This window comes from Gallus gallus, chromosome Z, assembly GCF_016699485.2.
Source record: "Gallus gallus isolate bGalGal1 chromosome Z, bGalGal1.mat.broiler.GRCg7b, whole genome shotgun sequence".
NCBI lineage: Eukaryota > Metazoa > Chordata > Aves > Galliformes > Phasianidae > Gallus > Gallus gallus.
This window is the reverse complement of record NC_052572.1, coordinates 47287548-47313223: the sequence shown is the minus strand read 5'-3', so window position 1 is coordinate 47313223 and position 25676 is coordinate 47287548. Positions and strand designations below refer to the sequence as shown.

General features: G+C 41.4%; 1 protein-coding gene across 3 annotated transcripts in view; it reads left to right on the top strand.

The window, feature by feature from the left end:
- CAMK4 (calcium/calmodulin dependent protein kinase IV) overlaps positions 1 to 25676 on the top strand; it is a 172898-nt gene that overhangs the window by 57487 nt on the left and 89735 nt on the right. The window lies entirely within an intron of this gene.

Genomic DNA, 25676 nt, shown 5'->3' with positions numbered 1-25676 from the left:
AAGAGTGCTCAGCTTTACTTCAGCTGTTGCCTGAAGAGCCCCCTGTTGTGTACTGTTGTGTCCAGAACCATTGCATTCTCCTGTCTTCCAATCATGCCAGGAGAGACAGATGGCTACTGAAAGATTTATTCTTGTGTCACCATGACAGGAATGTTTAGTTGATCAATAATAACAACAGCAATAGGAAAAGCAGCTCCCCTTGTATTTAAATGCTAAGTGATAGACTGCAAGCACACTCAAAACTAAATGCTATGGTTGGTACAAAAAGCTGACATTCACAGAAGACTAATAGGTGGGTAAAGATGGTGCCAGGGGGCATGATTTGCTTTCGGGATCTATTGTTAGTAGTAGAAGACAAAGCTAATTTTTTTTTTTATTTTTAATTTGTGCTTATGAACACAAGAAAATTTCTGTTCACATACAAGAGATGATGGACTTCTGGGAAAGGAGTATAGGCAACCTGTCAAAGGTAGACTGATACTGTTACTTTTTGCATTCCTCTTCAGAAGTTGTGTTTTTTCAGCATATATGGAGCGTTCGCTTCTGTGTGAGGATAAGACTTTCAGGCATACCTGGTTTAATTAAATTTGTTCATGTTAGCAGTCCAAGCCTACATGCTACTGGGACTAGGTTACACAACAGATGCGTGTACAACTGGCACAGTCCTGTTTAAATCTCATTTTAGTGAAGATACCAAGAGTTACACTCACATACATGCCTGGGGTTTGGTGATGTAGATGCTACTGAGGATATACTTGTGGATTTTTTTTTTCCAGTTGTAGAATGTGGAAAGTTTGAAATAGCATTAAATGTAACAGGTCTGTAGCACATTCTTTCATATCCAGACCCCTCACCAGCTTTGTTGTCCAGAGGAGGGCAACAAAGCTGGTGAGGGGTCTGGAGCACAGGCCTTATGAAGAGCGGCTGAAGGAGCTGGGATTATTCAGACTAGAGAAGAGGAGGCTCAGGGGAGACCTTATTGCTCTCTATAACTACCTGAAGGGAGGTTGTGGTGAGCTGGGGGTCAGCCTCTTCTCCCGGGTGACTACTGATAGGACTAGAGGGAATGGCTTCAAGCTGCGTCAAGGAAGGTTCAGGCTGGACGTTAGGAAATACTACTTCTCTGAAAGGGTGGTCAGGCACTGGAATGGGCTGCCCAGAGAGGTGGTGGAGTCACCGAGCCTGGTAGTGTTTAAAGAGCGTTTGGATGTTGTGTTGAGGGACATGGTTTAGCGAGAACCATTGATGAAGGGCAGATGGTTGGACTGGATGATCCTGTGGGTCTTTTCCAACCTTAGTGATTCTATGATTCTATGATTCTATATTTGCCACTTTGGATGCTGTACAGAGCTGAAAAAAAAGAAATGGCCTAACTCTGTTATGCATATTTTGCATATTCTTCAGCACAGGAAAAAGCTAAATAAAAAAAAGAACAAATAAACAAAAACACCCTACTTTTTCTTCAATTTATTCTTTCCTTTGCTAATCTTCCTTTTCAAAATTAGGAAGGAAATACAGCTACACCCCTCACACTTCAGTTTTCTCTCCTACTCTTATTCTCTACTGTACTTTGTCATAGCATCTTCTGTTTCCTCAGTCTGTGAAACTGTAAGCTTATCAATATGTTTGTTATTTGCTGCTCATTCCATTCTGAAGTCCTTTTCTGCTTTCTCTCTTGGCATCTGGCTCTTCGCTTGGAAGTCTCCTGGCCCACTTTGTGCTCTCCTTCTGCTTGTTTCTCTCACCACCTTGTGTTCTGTCTTTTCCATGCTTTTCTCCTCAGCATCTTGTTATCTCTGCCCATCTCATCTCTGGATATACAGACAGATACGTACATGTTCTTTTCTGTTTCACCAGTGGGACGATTTATCTTCAAAGATCTACCTTCCCTGTGGTCTTCTACTGCTTTGAGTGCAGGATTGCAATAAGACATTTGTCTGGTATATACCACACCATAGAAGATAGCATGCCTTCTCAGCATGGCTTCATTGCTTATGTTAGCTTTCAGCAGTCAATATGGGACATGGGGGAGACAGGAGATAGACAGGTGTGTGATTTCCCCCCTCTCCACCCCCCCCAGTATTGGCTGTGTCAAGGGAGTATTGCCCCCTGTCAGAAATGTGTGGATGTCAGAACCTGTAGTTCATAAGAAAGGGTAGTCATGATGAAGTTTGTGCTGCTATGTAGAGTCTTAAGAAGAGACTACTATGACTGTCTTTCACTAAGGCCTTGCTATATTGTTTACAATACTTAGGGTGGCTGTAATTTCTCTTAACCATTAAGAGTTGCTATTAGTGGCCTATATAAGGCTTCCTTCATGGTCATATGAATTAAAATACACGCTTTCAGGACATGTTCTACCAGACACGTTCTGAACATCCTTAGAATGAGGTGAATCATGCTTCAGAATTGCCCATTTCTCTCTCTGAACTACAGGAATTCAGGTGGTTATCTCTAAAGGAAATGGTAATGTTTGACCAGGTGAGTTTTGATCTGTTTTTGTACAGATTCAGATAGAAAGAATTGTCTTGAGTCAGACAAGTAGTCCTGTGGTTCAGGAAAGGTATTCAAAGCTTGTGTTATCATTGAAGACTGTTACACAAATGGGGAGATAAAGCCAAGGTAAAGCAAGATTGTATTCATGAGACGTCCAATTTTGAGTACCGCTGTATGGAATCACAGACTACACCTAGTTGGAAGGGACCCATAAGGATCACCAATCCAATCCCTGGCTCCACACAGTATACGCTAAGCTCTTTCCAGTAGTAAGGGAAATACTGTTTCAGTCCTTACGAAGATATACTGCGCATTTTCATTGCACGCATAGGTCACCTTTGCTGTTCTGAAGAAGGAAAAGTTGGCCTAGTTTTACCATCAATGTCTGTATACCTAGTAAAAACACAGAATCATGGAATGATTTAGGTTGGAACGGACCTTAAAGCCCACCCAGTTCACACCTCATGCCATGGACAAGGTTGCTACCCTCAGGATCAGGGCCTGCTGCACAGGCCCCATCCAACTTGGCCTTGAACACCTCCAGGGTGTTCAGCCAGTGCCTCACCACTCTCTAAGTAAAAAATGTATTTCTAACATCTAACCTAAATCTCCCCTCTGTCAGTTAAAGCCATTCCCCCTTTTCCTATCCCTGTCTGCCTGTGTAATAAAAAGTCAGTCTTTCTCCTGCTTATAAGCTCCCTTCAAGTATTGGAAGGCCCCAGTGAGGTCTCCCTGGCCCCTTTTTCTTCTACAAACTGAGAAGAGTCTCACTATCCACTGAGTGAAGAATTTTCTCCTAACATCTAATCCAAATCTCCTCTCTTTTAGTTTAAAACTATTAGCCCATGCCCTACCGCTACCAAACTGTGATGTTATTTTTCCTGCAAAGCGTGCCATCTGAAACTGTCCTGGAATAACAACATTATTCCTCTTACAATCACTGTAAAAATATGGTATTTACTTAATCCTATGAACATTGCTTCATAGGATTCAAAATAACTATGGAGTATGGAGGTTTTTTTTTTTGTCTCATTTACAAATTTCTGAAGTGAAACCAAAGCAACAGTTTCACTTATAGTACTGTGTAGCACTGCAGGAGTATTGGAGTAAAATGCAAGTAATTTCAAATCCTGTACTGTCCATTTACAGTACTGTTGCATAAAAAAATAACTTTGTTTTTGTAACTAATAGCCCTTACAAAGTTTTCGCAGACAAATCAATACTTCACAAATTCTTAGGAGCAGCCCAGAGCAAGCCAAAAACATGTGACTAACAAAAAGACTGTAAGTAAGCCTGCTCTAGACAGCCATCTTGTAATTATTTTCTTGCATCTTCTGTAACTGAAGTGCTTGTGCATACGAAGTAGTCTGTGCAGCAGTGACGTGTCAGTAGCACCAGAAGGCTCTCCCTGGGGGCTGGCAGCAGCTGCAGCTCTCCATGGAGCAGGCAAACCCTGCAGCTTCAGTACTCCCCCGGGGAGCCCCCATGTGCCTGTGCCCTGGGGCTGGTATGCTGCTCCTCCTGGGTACAGGCAGGGTACCTGTCCCCCTTAGATGCCATCTCATGAATGCAGATGGATCAATGCCTTTTTCTGACCATGGAGTAATGAAATTACTGGACCAAATTTCTCTTATTAATGTTCCCCTCCTTTCTTTTACTTTAGTGGAGATGAGGAGCTTTCATTTATCACAGCTGGTGTTTTTCATTATTGAACAAACTATACTGCCACACACTAAGCATCCAGACTAATTATCCATAAATCTTTGTTTATGGGTAATTACTGTTAACTCTTCACAAATGAAATTCATTCTAATGAACATAATATGAAGCTCTGACTTTCTACTACTACAACTGATAGGAGTAGACTTGAAACTTAGGGGAATGATTTAACATCTTCATACTCTGTTCAGAAATAATAGTAGATAAAAACAGAAGTTAACTCTTGATTTTTATTAATATTAATACCATTAGGCCTTTCTGGTAACAGAAAATGTGCTGAATACCATTGTATAATCAACAAATACACAGAGTCATGTTGTATAACATCTATATGTTATATATATGTAATATATTTATATGCTATATACATATAACATAAGCATTATGTGTTTATATAGCATGTTATATATAACATATATTTATAACAAATATACAAAACAGTGCAGTCAGATTGGTATCCACAGATTGTAAAGCTAGAAAGATCATCACGTTGAAAAGGGATAATCAGAAACAAATGGAAAAATATTCACCTATGTTGTAGGCTTGCAGGAAAAATTCCAGAAAGAGATCCTTCCTCAGTGGCAGTCAGCCCTTAAATGGGGTCTAGGAGAGGTGCAGCCGGGCTCCACCCCTTCTGGTCACACAGCTGAATTGCCTTCACCTGTGCTCCTGCGGCTGACTTGGTGCTCACCTCAGGTGATCAATCAGAGGCTCAGGCTGTGATTCAACAGTTCCCATACAGCTGTATCCCTTCTTTAGGACCAAAATTTCAGAGGCTTTTGGTGAAGGACAATATGGGGAACTGGAATAGCTAGTTGTGTTAAACACTGAATGGGAAATGTGAATATTAATATTTCGAAAACTGTTGAGTAGATGGTAACAAATAGTTACTAGTTTCATCAAGAAACTAAGCACTTTTGCTGAGACACTGGAATCAGAAGCTGCTAAAATATTTTCCAGCCACAGATTTCTTAGCTAATGAATTCATCTATGACCTTTCACAACACCAGTGGTATTTCCTAGCAGTGAACAAATAAGTCTAGAGGTTGCTCTTAACTGGGAATTGCCTTTGCTGTTTGTGTTACAGTAATATTACTGCAGTGGGTGTATACATTTGAGTAATATACTAAGCCATAGTTTACTCATCTAGGGAAAACTGTTACCTGCAACTGTGTACAAGATATGTCATGATGAAATCATGAGTGATGAAATCATACTCTGAAGTACTGAGTGTAACTCACTGAGATCCTGAATAGTGTTAGCAATATTGTCAAAGTTGGTTGCCCTATTCATTTATCTTCACAATGCTGCCTCCGAACAAACAGCAGATAGATCTTTCTGAAGATTTAAATGATAGAGATTTCCTCAGTTTAGGTTTTTATTTTTGCTAAAGCTAGGCAATTTATCTTTCTCTCTTACCTTGCTAATAGAGATCAGCATGCTATGCATTTTTCTCTATCCATACATGTCTTGCATTCGATAGCTTGATACTACCTCATTATTATTTGATTACCTACAGAATATTCTTTAAAGATGTCTTCATGCTTCCATGGTTTTCTGAACAGGAAAAACTTCCTGCATGGATGGAGTCAACTTAGAGGAAGTAATCTAGGGATCACAGTGTTCTTTTCCCACAGAACAGCATCATGCCTGAGTGTGAGAGTGATGCTAGAGATCTGGAGCTCCTGTGTTCGCCAGGGGACACATGAGCATGTCTGCACTGTGTCCTTTGTCTGGCTTTGTGAGTAGCTTGGGCTTGGCAGTATATTCCTCCTTTAAATTTTAAATACCGGGAAATAGAAGTGAAAGAGGATGATAGGAAACGGCTGATAATTATGTTTTATCCACAAGTGAACTTACTCAACTGATTATAAACCACATTCAGAGCTTTTTTTTATGCAGAGCGCTTACTCTTTCACAATGCTTTAATACTGTAGCATAAGGAAGCTGCTAGAAGCAAAGGAATTATCCATGAGATGTTACAAGACCACAAGATGTTCTCAGAGGCATTCTATGTCACTATGAAAGTCATTTATCTTATCACAGTATGTTTACTCAGACGCAAATGGATGCAGTAAACCCAATTTCTAGGGAATCAAGTAGATTTCTAGAAATTATGGCTATGGTAAAACACTATCACTGAACAAGACGAATATTCCCCCTACTTCAGAGCGGGAAGGGATAATTCAGTATTAGGAAGTGTAAATAAGATGAAGTACAAAAAATGCACTTTGCCTAGGTGTGTTGCTTTTTTTCTTTTTTCTTCCTATTTCTATAAGAAGCACTGTCCTTCTCTCTCTCTCTTTCATGGCCCACACTGGCATTTTTGTTCTGGTTGTAGTCTGGTGCATTGTAACATGCACTGCTCACTGTTAAATGTAGGATGAAATAATCTCTAGCTAAAAATTGTGCACCTAAGGCACTCTCCCTACAATCCTTGTGGGTTGAGAGGTTTTAGTTTCTGTACCACAGTGAAAAAGTTATTTGACTCCTTGCAGTGCTTAGAATTAACCAGTGTTCTCTTGACTACATCTGTGAAGATGATTCATTTGAACTTGTGAACAGCAAACAGGGTCATGGTGGAGCCACACGGAACTCACTGAATTAATAACAGACTCCTGAGTAGGGGAAATATCGTCAGTTCAGCAAAGGAGTTAATGTCTGACTCAATAGAAATAATAGTTCATCTCCTCTTACATTGCTGGCAAAAGACATAATTGAAAATGTACCTCAAGTTTCATGCTGACATGTGAAGTGCTAGTAAATGCACTGGAAATCTCCATCTGTCCCATTTCTTTCATCATTTGAGAGAAGAGGGAGGATATGCAATTTATGACTACAATGTTAGGATTTGTTATGAGCTGAAGTACTTGCTGAGCATAACTCAGAATATTTGCCCTGTGTACTTACCCCTTGAGAGCAGTCCAGTGACCAAAACTGAAAACTGTTTCTTGACCCAAATGAATCAGATGGAGAAATGTGGGTCTTTTGAGTCAGGGTGACCTTTTTGGAGTTTGTTTCCCTCTTTCTCTTTGCAGAGCTTCACCATATGGCCGGGCTATCTGAGTATCTCCACAGCAGCAACAGTGATTTCTCTGCCTGTAGCTGGGCCCAATCTCTTGAAAGATTAGCAGATGGTCTGTGTCAGGAGCTAGTGATTTTCACTGGAGGTGCAATGCATGTATATTTAAGTACCTTGGTTTTACCTTTCAGAAAGGCAGACCTGCCACTTCTGGAAAAAGTTGGTCTAACTTGACTTCCCTAAAGGACACAAATGACAGAATAATGTAGCACTGGGAAGTGAGTTTCTCAGATAATCGTGTCCTTGATAAAGAGTACATGTTTGTTTGTCGTACAAAAATTGTGTTTTAACAAGGAGGAGAGTTCCTGCAACTGGGCAATTTGTCAGGAAATTTACTTGATTACAGCTTGTGTTCTGTGAGTGTATCTCAACACTGTAGAAGAGTCCTACAGTAAGTGCAGATCTTAGAGAGGCTGTTTGTGAGATCTATGACAAGAAGGTTTCTGTGCCCTCAGGACCATCTGAACTGCATCTCAACTCTTTTACATTTCCCTCTTCTGTTTTTGTTGTGTTTGTGATGGTGGTGGTGGTTTTTAAGCACATTAGTAGCCTAATGTCAGAAGAATTATACTGTTAAAGAAAAGTGTCTTTGAGTTTGTTTGGTTTTTTTTTACTTTTTGAGTGATGACAGCATACACTTAATACTCAAATTACCCATCTGCAGAGACTTTACACTATAGAACTACAGAATCAGGTCCTAATCCTATTCTGCTGCTGATGGCAACCCTGCTCAGTAGGTGAACTTTACATTTATACTGTTACAGAACTTAACAAAAGGGAACTTCTAAAGTGCTTTAATTTGCAAAACGTAGCCACAGAGTGAAACCCAGAGATGGAGTAAATTTAGGATAGCAGTGTGTTTATCAGGTACTAGGTTTTTTTTTTCCTAAGGGGACTTACACAGTGGCATTGAAGGGTCCTTTTCAGAGAAAAAAATACAGAGAAATGAAGCAATGAATTTGAAACACTTGACCTAATACTCCTAATTTGCTTACAGTAGCGTATCACTAGCTTAATGTACAAACAAGAATATGTAACAGATGGAAACATCTCTTAATGGAGTTTGGAGTGAGTAAATTACGTATGTATCTGAAAGATTAACAGATACAGTTACAGTAAAGCATAACATAGTTTTTCTGCGTTCTGACGTGTCAGTTCTGATTCTTTAACGTTAGGCAGCTGCAAGCATCTTTTGTCCATTATCTAGCTGACATATTTTCTCAAATTGTGCAGCCGTTGTCTATATACATGGCTGCATGACATCAGCGTGTCCCACTTTTGACCTAGACTGTATTTCAGACCTGCATCAGATGTCCACAGTTGAAAGGCTATTGTGTAACAGCAACTCTCCATGCTTTGTCCTACCTCAACTTCCTGCTGTCTTTAAGTGGAGATATATAAATTGTTTCTAACCTTCCTGAGCACCAGCAGAATGTATTTGAGATTGTCTGTCAACTCTCAGTTTGAGTGTTAAGCTTCTTCTCTACTGGGAAAATTATGTCTGACAGAACTGCTTGTATTGAAATTTCTGTTTTCCTGCAATTTTTAGAAAAAGATGTAATGTCTATCTGATGATTCTTTGTCGGTGGCTTTTACATGCATAATATTTTTCTCCAGGAATGCAGACAAATCTAGGGATTTTTGTTGGAGTTACTGGTTGAAGTGTGGTATGGTGTTACTCAATATAGCTCTGAATCAGTCTGATTCAGACTTCACTAGTATGGGTTTATGTGGGGAAGAAATATTGCTGAAGTAGGTATAAATCCTCATTAATATCAGCTTGTGTATTTGTGCATGTTCCAGAGTCTTCTATGCAATCACAGCCGGGTGGCTGTGTATATTATTCCTCTATTTCTCTCAAATGATATCATGGGAATGTTCATCCATTCCTCCAGCTATGGTTAAATGTGTCACATAGAATGACAGAATATCCCAAGCTGTAAGGGACCCACAAGGACCATAGAGTTAACTCCTGGCTCCACACAAGACCACTCAAAAGTCAAACCATATTTATATGTTTAAGTATGAGTTGGTTTGTAGATACACTCTAGCTTCTATGATTCTGAACTGCTGTATTATTGTCACCGGGGAAAGGCTCTACATGTAGATGTAACCTAAGGCTGTTGCATTTTTTGTGAGGCATTTTTGTTGAAGTTTTTTACTAACTGATCCAAAACAGAATTGGAGAAGATAAAACAAGTGGTGTGCAGTCAGTCCCAAAGTATGGAGATACATGGGGAAAAAAAATTACATATAGCTCCAGCAGGGTATGTGGAAGAAGCAAAAGAATATCTTCCACAAATAGCACTGTTTATGGGGTGCTAGGGAACCTTGGGTGCTTATTACAAACATAATATAAACTACCTGTGCTAAAAGGCTGTGCTTAGACACAGTAATTAGGATTCTGTCAGCTGTAACCACTTGGTTTTATTATAAAGTTAGGACATAGTCCTCCACAGATTTCTAAGCTCCATGAGCTCCAAAACTTATGATAGTTTTTCAAATTGATCAGCATGTTCAGTGTTTAAAAAACAGTGGATGTAATCTTCCTAGAGTTCAAAAAGGCTTTTTATAGTGTCCCTCACAGCATTCTTCTGAACAGATTGTCCAGATTTATGTTTGCTGGTTGTCACAGAGTTAACTCTAGATCTATCTGTGTGTGACAAGGGGACAGCAAGCCCACAGACCCACCAGCCCAAAAAGGGGAGGGAAGGGTGTTGATGGTTTATGGGCCAGTTTAAATAAAGGCCTTACTGTAAAATTGAAGGCGAAATGGCTGGGGTGCACATATACTGCCAGGGAGTGAGAAAGAGAGTGAGTCCCGTGACTTGCTAGGAGGTTTGTCTTCCCCTTTGAATGCAAAGTCCTCTGGCGTATGTAGTTCTTCTCTTGTGAGAGCCAGGTATTTGGAAAATTGGCAGTCCACAGACATGGGGCATTAACTCTTTAACTCCCAGTGCTTTATATGATGTTGTGATGTGGAATACCAATAATAAAAATCATAACACTGAGTTATAAACTGTCTGAAAAATAAAGCTTGAACTGTCTTAGTGAATAAGGTTATATCTAACTGGTAACTTCTCACTAGCAAGCTTCCCCGGGATTCAATTCTTAAACTAGATGTGGAAACATTTTTATCAATAACCTGAATGCGGGAGTGTGGTGCATCCTCGACAGGTTTGTTGATGCTGCTAACCTGAGAGGTGCTGCTAACACTGGAACGCTGAACAGTCAACAACATGAAGATAACAAAGGGAAACATGGGATGGAGCAATGTCATACAGCCACAGATGGCAGACAAGGGGCTGAGGAGCAGCTCAGCAGGAAGGTACTTGGAGGGTGCTGCTGACAGCAGCTTGGTATAAGCAGCAGTGTGCCCTGGAAGCCAGAAGAGAAATACCACATTTTGGGCTGCTTGAAACATGGCACAGCCAGCCAAGCAATAGAGATGATTTTCCCACTGGGCTTAGCATTGTGGCCTCACCTTGAATACTGTGTGCAGTTCTGGGCTCCACAACATAAAAAGAGTGATAGAATACCTGAAAGCATCCAGAAGAGGGCAACAAAGCTGACATCATGGCTGGGAGGCATCTCCTGTGAGGAGAAGCTAAGGCCATTGGGCTGTCCAGTCTAGAGAAGGCCAAGAAGAGATCTCACTGCTCTCTGCAGCTCCCTGAAGAGAGAAAGCAGAGGAAGGTGCCAGGCTGTATTGCTGGGAGCTGATGGCAAGACATGTGACAGTAGCACAAAGCTGTGCAAGGAAAGGTTTAGATTGGGCATTAGGAAAAAATTATTTACCACGAGGGTGGTCAAACACTGGAACAGGCTTTTTAAAAAGGTGGTAGATGCCTCATTCTTGTCTCTGTTTAGGGGGTGCTTGGATAATGCCCTGATTAATGTGCTTCACCTTGGATAGCCCCAGAGTGGTCAGGCTAGCCTGATCATATGATCTTCATAAGTCCCTTTCAGCTGAACTGTTCCACTCTATTAGTCTTGCTTCATTACAAACTATTGTTATATATCCAAATTTTTCATTTCTAATGGATTTGCTTTGAAATCAGTAGAGGAGTCTGAAAGAGTAGTATTATCAGGGACTATTGACAGAGGCATAATGAAAGAAGGACAATCTTCAAATAAAAAATAGTATGAATTTCTCTGTCAGCTTTGTAGTGTTACAATGTCAGAAACACAAATTTGCCCCCTGACAGGATATTGCGTAGGTTGCTGTTTCAACAGACATTGCTGTTCTAACACTGAACAATGATTATGCATGGTAGATATGTTGCTTAACAATGTAATGTCAGTATCCTTATTTCTTCCCATTCTAAAATGTTCAGTATTCTCACAAGAATGGGCAAAAGGATGAAAATACTCTGCACATGGGTGCAGTACTTGATTGTCTCTCTTTGAGAAACAGTGTTGTGCAGTGTTGCAGGACAGCCCTCTTGAAATAGCTGCCTATCTGATGACAACAGCCTCATGAATGTCTGCAGAGGTTGATGTCAAAGACTTCCCACATGCTTGTTCATCACAGCTCTTTTCCAAGATCTCATAGCAGTGTAGAATCAAGCTGTAGCTGACACGGGCTGCAGGGAGCATTTGCTGTGCTGGGTGGGCACCGACTATTTGAGTATATCAGCAGCTGAGTATATGCCATAATATAAGTGAATGAATGAGTGCATGGGCGTAACTGCACTTTTTATTCCAAAGCGTAAGTACATGGTGAATGTGAATATATTTTTAAAAAGTAAAATCTGTACATCCTAAAGAGTGTATGTTCCAAATACTGTTTAACTGTGTTTCTCTTTTACGCTCTAATACAATTTGAAAATGCCAGTCTTTGTGTACCATTAAAATATGCTGTGCTTGGATTTTCAGTGCTATGGGGAGAACATGAAAGAATTAATTTAATTTAAAATCTGTAATTGAACTGTGCTGAGTTCTTTATGTATGGGACTACATGCTGACACAGATCAGATTAGAATCATTATCCTGGATTACAGAGCAGCCTTGACAGTTAAAAAGATGCAGTCTTTAAAAAATGGAAATGGCAGTAATTGAAAACTACAGTCTTTCTCTAGTGTTGCATAAATGGTAGCTTGGTCAGTAAATAGGGAGCTTCAAGCAAAAATAATATGAAAATACTGTTAGATTAGAAAATCTAAAAGTCTAGGGGAAAACAATTAATTTCACTTCTGTGATCACAAAAAAGATCTTCTGTATCTCAAGAGAAGAATAGTAGGATGCACTCTTGAATTTGTCACTCATTGTATGTGCACTTGCTTGCATATGTTTACCATTAGTTATCAAGAAAGTCTGTGATAATCATCACTAGGAATGGTTTCTGTGTTATTTCTGTTTAAGTTCCTGTAGATAGAAGCGTCTGCATTGGAAACTTTCAAATGACAGGCAGACAAAAAGCAGAAATTTATGAGAAGTGGGGAAAAAAAAAAAAAAAAACCCGCCACAGGACAAGGACAGTACAGTTGTGCCAGGAATCAGAAAAGCTGAAGGCACAACGTTGATTACATTTTCCAGTGAAGAGATTGGAGAAGTGAGCTAGGAAGTTCAGGAAAATGAAGAATTTGTCAATGGTTTATGGTCTGGTTCGGCCTGGTTCAGTGACTAGCAGGGCAAGGGGACCCACAGACCCATGCCTCAGGAAGGGAAAAGGGAAAAAAAGGGAAATGGGTAGAAAGATGAGCCTAAAAACAAAACAGTGGCAATAATCTGAGGAGAAACAAACTAATTTTCTAAACAAGATATCAGAATGCAAGATAACACACTATAATACAATATAATACAGTATAATTATTGAATTGAAGCAAATAAATAAAATGAGACAGAGTGTCTGAAAGCCGAAGGCCTTACTCTAATGCTGTGACTAGACAGCACCCACAAGAGAGAAGAGCCAGCCGGTCAAAAGGAGGGAGGGAAAGTGATCTGAATGCTTCTTATCTTCCCCTCTGAGAGGAAACAGTAACAGAACAGCAAACATTCTTCCAGGGGATGTAGTTGTTCTTCCTTCTGGGAAAGGCACCCGGAACTGGAGTATTAACTCTTTAACTCCCAGTGCATGACATGATACTATGATGTGGAATATCAGTAACCAAAAATCATAAAACAGTGACAGAAAGAAAAACAAAGCTACTTAGTAGGGAGGAAAGGGAAATAAAATATTGTGAAGAGAAAGCTGAAGTCATAGAAACATAGAATGGCCTGGGTTGAAAAGGACCACGAAGATCATCAGTTTCAACCCCCCCTGCTATGTTCAGGGTAGCCAACCACCAGACCAGGCTGTCCAGAACCACATCCAGCCTGGCCTTGAATGCCTACAGGGATGGGACATCCACAGCCTCTTTGGGCAGCCTGTTCCAGTGGATCACCTCCCTCTGTGTGAAAAATTTCCTCCTAATCTCTAACCTAAACCTCCCCTGTCTCAGTTTAAAACCATTCCCCCTTGTCCTATCACTATCCACCCTCATAAACAGCCGTTGTTGCTCCTGTTTATATGCTCCCCTCAAGTACTGGAAGGCCACAATGAGGTTTCCCCCAGGCCTTCTCTTTTCCAAGAAAAACTAAGCCCAGTTCCCTCACCCTTCCTTCATAGGAGAGGTGCTCCAGCCCTCTGATCATCTTAGTGGCCTTCCTCTGGACCTGCTCCAAGAGCTCCACATCAGTCCTGTAGTGGGGGCCCCATGCCTGGATGCAGTACTCCAAGTGGGGCCTCACAGGAGCTGAGTAGAGGGGGACAGTCAGCTCCCTCTCCCTGCTGGCCACTCCTCTCTTAATACAGCCCAGGATATAGTTGGCCTGTGCAGCTGCAAGTGGACACTGCTGGCTCATGTCCAGCTTCTCATCTACGAGGACCCCCAGGTCCTTCTCCTCAGGGCTGCTCTAAAGAGGTTCTTCACCCAGTCTGTGTAAACACCTGGGATTACCCCGGCCCAAGTGCAGCACCCTGCGCTTGGCCTCATTGAACCTCATCAGGTTCACATGGGCCTACTTCTCCAGCCTGTCCAGGTCCTTCTGGATGGCTTCCCTTCCCTCCACTGTATCAACTGCACCACTCAGCTTGGTGTCATCTGCAAACTTGCTGAGAGTGCATTCGATGCCGTCATCTTTGTCACTGACGAAGATGTTGAAGAGCACCAGTCCCAGGACTGACCCCTGAGGGACACTGCTTGTGACCGGCCTCCACACTGACAAAGAACCATTAATCACAACCCTTTGGCTGTGTCCAGCCAACCAATTCTTAATCCAATGAACAGTCCATCCTTCAAAACCATACCTCTCCAATTTAGGGAGAAGGATATGGCGAGGAACCATGTCAAAGGCCTTGCAGAAGTCCAGGTAGATGAAATCTGTCACCCGTCCCCCATCCACCAAAGCTGTTACTCCATCCTAGAAGGCCACCAGATTGGTCAGGCATGATCTGCCCTTGGTGAAGCCATGCTGGCTGTCTCGAATCACGTCTTTATCTTGTATGTGCCTTAACATAGCTTCTAGGAGGATCTGCTCCATGATCTTCCCAGGCACAGAGGTGAGGATTCATAAAAGACTGACAGAATTTTAAAGGCCCAAGCAGAATAAGTAGGAGGAAATTTAAATAAGTCAGAAAGGCTGGTATTGACGGCAAATTGGTGAAGTTCTCCCTAGAATGCTGAAGAAATAAAGTCTCTGGAGCAAAACCTGAACCAGTCCATTTTCATTTGCCTAAACAGATGGAAGTCAGTATGCACCAAACCCAGACTATACGATAGACGTAGTAGGACAGTCCAGCCAAGACTGACTATGTGCTCCACAGTCCTCAAACTGATACTACTGTGTTGTAAGAGAAAGGTTGTCTTCTCTGGACTGACTCTGGAAATTTCAGCCTTCAGCTTAGTCAGTGTTATGATGTAGTAGTCAGAGCTGATGGTTTGTCCAGGTTCCAGGGAATCCAGAAAGTTCCCTGTTTCCTATTTCCCATTTTCCATTTCCTATTTCCTTTTTCCATTCCTATTTCTCTTCCCTATTCCAAAAGACATTGCACATCACTTTATCCACCGAGGGCTGTATCTTGAAGTTTTTCTTTGATGGGGAATTCACGTAGCACCTCTGTATGGACTGCCGCTTTGACTTCATCTCATAGCAGTGACACTATGTCCTGTGACCACTAATGATATGATCCAGGAAACTGTCAACGTTAGCCTTGTATTGGTTCCGTAGGTCCTGACAATCTTGCACATAGTGTTCCTTCTGTTCCGTATGAACATTTGTAGGACCCACCTGGCACAAACTGTGATATTCCAACATTGCCACCATTGTTTCCAATGCATTGAAGCTGATATTCAGCTCTGTATGCACCATAATTCATCGATTCGCATGGATAAGCAGGTTGGATGCTTTTCATTTTGTGGTGTGGCAGCTGTGCATGGCTGTCCAGAATATGGCTTGTCTTTCATGTCTCTGCCACTACTGCTAAAATGTACCACCCGCTGTACCTCACTGTACTCAGATCTACTGTTTGGTCTCCACAACCATTCAACAATTGTTGATGCATGTCAGTGGGTGCTATTTTTCCAGACGGAGGAATTCAGTTACTCACCTTTGTTTCATATGCACACCCAGGTCAGACACCATTTTGTCAGACTTCTCCTCTGCTGCCATCTATAACATGACAACAAAATGGAACTGGAATATTGGTGGGATGGTTCAACTTCTGCTGCCCCCCCACCAAATCCGCTTTTGATGTTGTGGGCCAACATAATAAAACAGGATGCATTACTTTTGGAGCAGTCTTTATCGTTCACTAAGGCTTACAATGAGCCCAGGTGAAACACTAAGGCAAGTTATTCAAAGGTGAATTTGCAAGAGCTGCAAGAGCAGTACCAGAAGGATATCAGTACTGGTATAATTTGACTCTGTCTGGACATTCATTGTTTTTTGTTTTCTTTGCCTTGCAGAGGGCCTGTCTTGTGGCAGAGTGGTGAAGTAAACACAGTGCTTGGAGTGTACCTTGACTTGTCATGAGTTTTCACAGAGTTGTTCATGGCATTTATATGACTGAGGGGGAAGATGTAATGGCTCTGACCTGCCCACTTTGCCCCTTGGATGGCCATAGCTCAGGACTGATCCTTAAACCTTCCCCGTGCATGCAGAGGAGGCCCAGACTTTGGAAAGGGACAGACCCGCTCACTGAAGGCCAACGGAAGGAAGGGTTTGTCCTGCTCTGCTCTGTGCTGTGTAGTCTCACTTCAAGCACTGTGTGTGGATTTGAGTACCACAATATAAGAAAGACAGAAAACTATTTGAGAGCATCCAAAAGAAAGCTACAAAGATAGGGAGGGGTCTGGGTGGGAAGTCATGCGAGGAGTGGCTGAGATTCGTGGATTCATTCAGTCCAGAGCAGAGGAGCTGAGGAGAGGCCTCATGAGGGCTTCAGCTCCTCACAGGGAGCGGAGGGGCAGCGCTGAGCTCTGCTCTCTGTGACAGCAGCAGGGCCCGAGGGAACGGCATGGAGCTGTGTCAGGGGAGGGAGGTTAGGGTTGGGGGTTAGGGAAAGATTCTTCACCAGAGGGCAGGGGGCATGGGACAGGCTGCCCAGAGCAGATTAAAAGTGCTGTTATGGAAAATCAGTTATTTTAATTTATCTTTTTATTTCAAAAGTTTTGTACCATTAATAGAGAATGTATGTATGTGTAATTAGAAATTGCAAAACATGTTTATGTAGGCAACTCTAACAGAATTTAACTTTTTTTAGTGTCTGGTATTTTTGGCGTTACATACTTCCACCATGCAGCTTACCAGAATGAAAATTGCTTGTGTTTATCAGGATAAGCATAGGCACCTGAGCTTGCAGAATGCTGAAAATTACTTGGCTGAGATTAACCGGTATAATGTTTCGTTCAAAGCTTTGTTTTGATATGCAGACATGAATAGTTTTTCCTGTCTGATTTTGAAGGGTCACTCTTTTTCTCTGTCGATCAGGCTGCTCCTAGTTAAAGTTCTGGAGCGACCTTTCTGCTTCCCTTCCCCTGACCAATGAAACTTGCTAGTCTCCAGTAAACACTACAGGGTGTCTGAAGCTTTTTGTGCTGCCACTTGTTTGCATTTAGCACAGATGCCTGTGCCGTCTGTGCACAGAGATCGTGATGAGGAGCTTTAATCAATGATGTTGAGAACTATTCAAAGTATAGGCTGTTTGAAACGCTTTCTGTAGTGACATACAGTTTGGTGAAGGAATGTATTGCAAGAGATAAATGGGCAGGTTATTTTGCCTTATCTCAGGAGGGAAGGTCTTGTAACACACTCATGAGGGTTTTTTTTTTGTTTCGTTTTGTTTTGTTTTTTGAGGTTTTTATTCTTCAATGTTCTTGTGCGATAATGGTGTAAATGTTGCTTAAAATAAGGCACATGCACTTCCACTGAAGCTCTGTCAGTCATCAGGCTTTGTGTGTTGTTTCAAGAGGGTCAGTAGCTGCTGAACACATTGCATAAATGGATGTGTGTGCACAGAATCTGTGGGTGTAAGAGTATGCCAAGTCCAGGTGTTTAATTCTACTTCTTGCTCAAGTAATCTAAGCAGCTGGTCGTAAGTATTTGCTCCAGTAAATATGAATGTTAGGAGCAAAAATGAAAATCTCAATTCTCTTGATGCAGAAGAAGCTTCAGTAGAGCCTGTCTTCTACCTCTTTTTCTTTGCTTTCCGTATTTAAATGAACTGCTTAAATGTGAGTAGGTAACAACTGTTCTGTTCCTGGTAAGAAAAGAGCAGTCTCAAGGGAAAACCCTATTCTAAATAAAATACTCTAAATCAGTTCTGCAGAAACTTTGCACCAAAAAATAATCCTGAAACTGTTTGTTTTCAGCCAACTTTGAGCTTCAAGAATTTTTCAGACTTTCAGAAACTGATTTTGCTGTTGAGAAGTTGTGTGCACTCTAACCCAATTTTTTAAAGAGACTAATGGGAAAATGAGAAAGAATGAATCCCTTTAGTATTTTTATATGCTTCTTTTCTCCACTGTGCGGTATTAAATGCTTTCATCATCACCTCTGCATATCTGCATTTTAGCAGTCTTACTTGAAGTGTTGTTCAGAAGACAACTGTCCAAGGGTTGAGTTACACAAAGAAGGGCAATGTACCTGTAGCGAAGTAGTGACCTCTGAAATTCACTGTGTTTAAACATTTGCTTCCATGTTTTCAAATGAATATCTGAGGTAATGAAACTTGTTCTTTTAATAAGCTTGGGTCGGTTATATTTTCCATTCAGTGAAAGGCACAGAAAGCAAGACTCATCAAAATGCTTTACAATGCCTTAGTGGTCTGTTTCTGCAATTTAACTTTAAGTAATTAAATTGAGGAAAGAGTAATGACAATATGAATATTATAGAATGTAGCTTATTTGACACCCTAGCTGGATTTCCATTTTTTTGAAAAGGCAGTAATGCTAGATGTAATGAACTGCTGAGACTCTCTGTGGTATAGGGATCTCTTTCTGTACATTTCCTGCAATGCCTCAGAGTGGAACCCCACTAGTGATAGAGAAACTGTCGCAGCTCCCACAGGAATTATCAGCTACCAGTCCAGCCACTGCAGCAGGAGTGGTTTGGACTACTGCATTTTAATTAGCATTTTAACAGCCAACCTAGCCCACATCCAAGTGATTACAGTTGTACAGATTGTTAGCTGTGGATGTGACAGGTTCAAGTATATTAATAAACACTAGTTTTGATGATTTTCTCTTGAAGGCAGGATGTGTCTTTTGTTGGGAATGTGCTTGTGTATGGCAATTTTTGTTTGTCCATACAACACAGTGAAGTCAGAATACTGATAATACCAGTTAGGCTTATTGCGTTGCCTTTGCAAGTCAACCTAAACAGGAATTGATTGCTAAAACTTCTGGTATTAAATATTAGAAAGTCAGCACAGCAGCTAGAAGTTATAAAATCAAAATCTGAAATGGTATAGATATTCATAGTTGAAATCAAACCAGACAGGACTCTGAAATGAAATGGAATTTGCTTTCCTTTCTTGAAGTATGTGTGTTTTTTTCCACCATCCTTGCCTTCTTTGAAGGCTGTTTTTCTTTCTTACAGAAAATAGGATTTCAAGCTGTTTTTTTCCTGCTACATTCTGTTCACTTTGTGAAATTTTTATTCTCTTTACAAATAGTGAAGTAATGAGTAGAAATAGAGGTTTACTGTTCCACAGAATTGCATTCAAGTCCTGTACACGTCTAAAGTGATGTTTAGAAATAACTCTTAGATCATATTTGAACTGTACTTTCAGAATTGCTCAGATGATTACTGTAGGAAGATTGATTTGATACATGGAATGCCTGTTGTGATAATTTCTGAATTTACATCTGTGGGATTTTCAAAGCAAAGAAGTAGTAATACCACAAAATATGATTTTTTTTTTAAAGTAATTTTCATTTGTACATATGTTTAGAATAGAAAGAATAGAACAGTTAGCAGGAACCTATTAAGATCATACATTTCAACTGCCTGACTCTATGTGGTTAACCAAAAGATGAAGCACACTAAGGAGGGCATTGTGTCCCCTGAATGCTGACAGCCAAAGGGCATCAACCACTTCACTGGAAGTCTCTTCCCGTGGTTGACCACTCTCATGGTAAAGAAATTTTTCCTAATGCCCAATATGAACCTCCCCTAGCTCAACCTTATGCCACTCCTATGCATCTTACCTTCAGTTCCCAGGAGTGGAACCCTGCTTCCTCTCCTCAGGGAGCTGCATAGAACAGTGAGGTCACCTTTTGGACTTTTCCAGACTGGACAGCCTAAAGCACTCAGCCTCTCCTCACAGAATATGCTTCCCAGCCTCTATACCAGCTTGTTGCACTCCTCTCGATGCTTTCAAGGACCTCACCATCCTTTTTATATTGTGGAGCCCAGAACAGCACATAATATTCAAGGTGAATTGTAGAATCACTGAAGTTGGAAAGACCAATGGGATCATTTAATCTAATCATCAACCCATGCCTGTGACTGCTCAAGACCATGTCACTCAGTGTGACATCCACCTTTTCCTTGAAAACCTCCAGGGATGGAGAGTAGCATGTTCCATCCTCCCTGAGAAGCATGTTCCAATGCATTGCCACCTTTCAGAGACAGTTTTTTTTACTAATATCTAACCTGAATCTCCACTGGTGCAACTTGACACCATTACCTCTCATCTTAAGAGAGTGAACCCCAGCTCGCTACCACCTCCTTTCAGAGTTGTAGAGAACAGCAAGGTCTCCCCTTAGCCTCCTCTTCTCCAGACTAAACAACTGCAGCTCCCTCATCTGCTTCTTCTAAGGGACAATCACTAAAAGTGGGAGAATCTCCTCTTCTGTTTTGCTGGCTGTGGTATGTTTAATGTGGTATTTCTGGATGCCAGGGCACACTGCTGCTTATGCTGAGCTGCTGTTAGCAGCACCCCGAGGTCCATTCCTGCTGAGCAGCTCTCCAGATGCTTGTCTCATATGTGTACCTTTGTCTGACATTGCACTGTCTCACATGCAGCACCCCACATTTACCTTTGCTGAACTTCCTGCTGTTTCTAATTGCCCTGTGCTTCAACCAGTCTGGATCTATCTGGAAGGCCTCTCATCATTCTGAGGAGTTTAAAACACTTCCCAGTTAAACATTATCAACAAAGTGACTAATTTCTAGTCAGAGGGGACCTTGACAGACTCCCAAGACATTTGGTAGATTGTCAGTTTCCTATGACATTTTTTTTTCCTTTTATTCTGAGTGATCTTTATCTTTGAACAGGGAGTTTTAATTTTGAAATCATGGAACAATAATTTAATTGATCATTTGGTCCTCCTGTAATGTATATATAAGAAAAAAGTTCATCTATTTTAACTTCATACCTCTGTAGGCTACATAAAAGTTCAGTATTCTCTATGGGAACCAATACGACTTCAGTATTACTGCAGTGCTGGCAGCAGCGATTTCAGTGGCTGTGGAGCCACAGAATGTTCATTCTGTCACATAATTTAATTGCACAAACTGGATCGTGTAATCGTTCTTTGACTGCATGAAGCACAAACTGATTTATTTTTAAAAAATCAATTCAGAACTTAAGGAATTTAATCCAAATGAAATTTAGAGGAGATTACATTCAGGAGTGTGTTTGTACTGAGTTGATTCAAAATGCAGGATATAACCGAGGGTGGCACAGTATGGCAATGCTGACCTATTTAAAAAAAAAAACAAAATCCATTTTTCTGTGGCTAGTGGAAATACTGTCAGTGCTGTTCCTTTTATTATAAAGATGGCAGCTGTAGGAATTTACCTTTTCTATCTACCTGTGACCAAGTAAATGTGCAACTATTTCATTTTGATTCTCTTGTTTCAGAGGTAGAAGGGCTTTTTCTTGAGCTGGAGGAGAAAGATGTGTTTTCTCACCCAGCTCAGATTCTGAGAGTTTTCTTCCTTTGGCTTTTCTCTCTGCCAGTCTCCACCGTGAGTCCAAGCCTGGTTCTACAAAATCTACTTTATCATTTATTGCCTTTATGCGCAAATTCTGCTCACCACTTCTGTCTCCATATGGTAATGATATATAATATACCATATAATGGTATACATAATGGTATCTCCATAATGTCCCTCCTGGGCCTTCCATCTTTGTTCACACCACTATTTCTGACTTTGTGTACTTGAAGTATGACTGTGCATTTTCTCTCAGTTTCACAGACTGGATGTGTACATATATGCATGTATAAGTATGCATATATTCACCAACTATGAAGAGGGAAGAATCAGTATGATTAATTTGAAATATGTCAACACCATATAGTGAGTACTCTTATGGTCAGTCTCATCTGGAGTATGGTGTACTTAATTTCACGTTTCTCCTCTGAGTTGGAAATGGTTGTCAATCACATTCTCCTATGTGCATCTGCAAGTGATTACTAATTGCTTGGGCTTAGAGTCCTCTCAGTTTCTTCTGCTGAAACTACTCATGCCATAGGATTAAATATTCCCTATTTGTGGTACCTGTTGCTTATCATACAAGTGCCTAAGCCATTGAATATAGGTGGTCTCTCTTCTGGAGTACTGTTAAAATGTATTATTCAGATATAGTGGAGAATGCTTGCAGAAAGTAATGTGCATGTTGCCACGACAATTTTTGCTTTCTACATTATTTTTTTTTTCTGATGAAGTATGTCCATGAAATGTTTCATTGATAAGAATTACATTCCAGATTTTGAGGGTATTACTGTTTGCAGTCATGGTCTGATGCTGAACAAGTAGAGATGAGGGCAAGAGATTATCCCAGTTACCATCTCTCTGAGCTTTTCAGTTGCAGAGCTTTTTGTCAGTGAAACTTCCTACTGCTTTTGGTGATGAGGTCTTGAATCACTCTGATGATACTAGTGACCCTCCAAGTCATACAGTCTGAAAAGCTGTATGTGCTGAGTCAGAAGAAGGCTCACCAAGGTCTAGCAGGAAGCTTCCATCCCTCCTGCTGCACTGACCTTGGGGCTGCAAAGCTGTTCTTCTCACATTTCTCACACCTCTCTCCTGGCTGCTATCATGCAGCAGTTCTTCCCTCTCTTAAATCTGCTCTCTCAGAGGACACCAAGCATTGCCCATGGCTCAGCTTTGCCCAGCAGTGGATCCCTTTTGGAGCAGGTAGAGTTGCTGGTCTGATGTGGGGTAGTGCTGGGTTCTGCTCACAGAGCTCTCCTGCAGCCTCCTGCTACCAAAACCTTGCCATGTAAACCCAGTACACACCCCTGCTGGTTCAGCTGTCCATCCCATTATGAAGCCTGTTCCTTAAAATCATGAGAGATCTAACAGTGGCTGGATCTGTGTTCATGTGGAAGACATTGTATAGCCAGGCTACCAACTGGTGAAGCAGACACTGACTACAGCAGCACTGAGTGTCAGTAACTGCCCTCAGTCACAACAGCTGCTAGGATTACCAGGAGATGGGCACATGATCTATTTGTTGGGATCACTGTCTGCACAGTATACCTAACTGTGCCTTCAACCAAGTAAAAAGTGAGTTCTAGGTTATCTGCCCACCTAACAGGAGCATATGAGCTTCATTAGTTTAATGTTTGTATTCCACTCTGAATATATGAAACAACACACAAGTTTGATGTACTGTTTATACAGTTACTTACCCATTGCAGTGCTGGAATTAAATGTAAGAGTTATAAACCTTATCATGGCAGGTCCTCTCAATTTTACATTTTAATATTTTCAGTTGTACTGAAAAGGTGTGCATGTAGATATCCATATTTAATGTGGTGTTGGGGTTATTTTGTTTCTCTCTCTTTTTTTTTTAATATATATATATATATTTGTCTTCTAAGCAAAGTCTGTTGAGAGTTGGCCAAATAAAGATCTAATTAAATTAATGTAATGATCTTGGGAGTCGCTGAGGCTTTCAGTACTCCCACACATTTATCAGTACATCAGTAGGAGAGACATATCATTTTAGCATTTGAGATGAAGTGAAGATTACCTTATGAGTGTTTGATGCATGACAGCTCTCAGGTGATTGAACTGCATAAAGCTTACTGTAGGTTACCTTTCCTGATGAAGAGGTCTTCTTGAAACGAATACTCTCAGCCTGTTGCCAGTTCATGTCCTCACTTGGACTTGCCTGTGTAGACTATTACCTGGCACTTGTGCCTGTGGTGAGGAGAGTGAATGCAGTGTTTGCATGCTGGGAACGTTGAGTCTGGTTTTGCATAGAAACAGCATACCCAGAAAGTAAACCCTGTGGGACAGCCTTAATACAGTAAACATGGCTGCACCATGTTTATAAATACAGAAGAAAACTGTTTGTGTCATGCTACTGCTTGTGACCATCTCTTATATATGTACTGGCATGGGTTTCTTCTAGTTGAAAGAGATGTGTGTAATGAAGTTCAACACAGCAAAGTGCAAGGTTTTGCACTTGGGCCGGAGGAATCCTGGACATATATACAGACTGGAAGGAGCTGTCCTTGAGATTAGCCCTGCAGAGAAGGACCTGGGAGTCCTGGTGGATGACAAACTTAACATGAGCCAGCAGTGTGCTCTTGCAGCTCGGAAAGCAAATGGTATCCTGGGCTCCATTATGAGAGAGGTGGTCAGCAGGGACAGGGAGGTGATTGTCCCTCTCTACCCTGCCTACCTGATGCCCCATCTGGAGTACTGCATCCAGGTCTGGGGCCCCCAATACAAAAAAGACAGGAGGCTGTTGGAGGGGGTCCAGAGGAGAGCCATAAAGATGATCAGAGGGCTGCAGCACCTCCCCTACAGAGATAGGCCGAGGTAGCGGGGCTTGTTCAGCCTGGAGAAAAGAAGGCTAAGGAGTAACCTCATTGCAGCCTTCCAGTACCTACGGGAGCCTATAAACAGGAGGGGAGCCAACTCTTTGAAAGGATAGATAATAGGAGGACAAGGGGAAATGGTTTTAAGTTGTAGAAGGGAAGATTTAGGTTGGAAATCAGGGGGACGTTCTTTACTGTGAGAGTGGTGAGGTGCTGGAACAGGCTGCCTAGGGAGGCTGTGGGTGCCGTTTCCCTGGAGGTGTTCAAGGCCAGGTTGGATGGGGCCCTGGGCAGCCTGGTCTAGTATTAAATGTGGAGGTTCGTGGGCCCTGCCTGCAGCAGAGGGATTCAAGCTTCATGATCCTTGAGGACCCTTCCAACCCAGGCCATTCTGTGATTCTGTGATTCTATGTGCAGTACAGTTGGCTGCATGGTTTGTGTGACATCTTTCCTTTGTATGAGCTTCCACAGTGTATGTTACTCAGGAAGTCATATATGATAGAGCCACTCCCCTCTAGCTTAAAAATCTCCAGCTTTTTGGAAATAATTGCTAGATCTTAGAAAGCATGATACATCTCTTGAGGACAGACTTTGTTGCTTTGGCCCATATGGTCAGCGCTATTGTTGGGTCTCAGAGGACCTTAAATACTATGCTGAGATGTAGTACTTCAGAGCATCCATTTTACTACTGACTGACACTGAGTTGTTCAGAGGTGTCTAAACACAAATGTTATAGAGTATAATCTGAATCATTTATAACCAATATGGTTTAGCCACGGGTTTTTCCTCTGTTTAGCTAGTTCATAGAGTACAAAGGTGGTACTTTGTAAGTAACAAATGAAGCTGCTGAGACCACCCTGATCTGGATTTCTGGAGAATGTACCCCAACTTCCCACTCTGATCTGGTCTCCCAGATACCAGTGCCATTAATTTATACTATGAGCGCTCTTATTTAGCTTGCTGTGGGTCTTGAAAAGGGCCTGAAGCTCTACACCCAACCTGTTTGGTTTTGCTTTGAACAAACCTCTTTGGTTTCCGTTGAATTAACCAGAGTGCTGCGTGCTTCATCTGGTGCTATATTTGGCTATTTGGACAACTGGGCAGGAAGT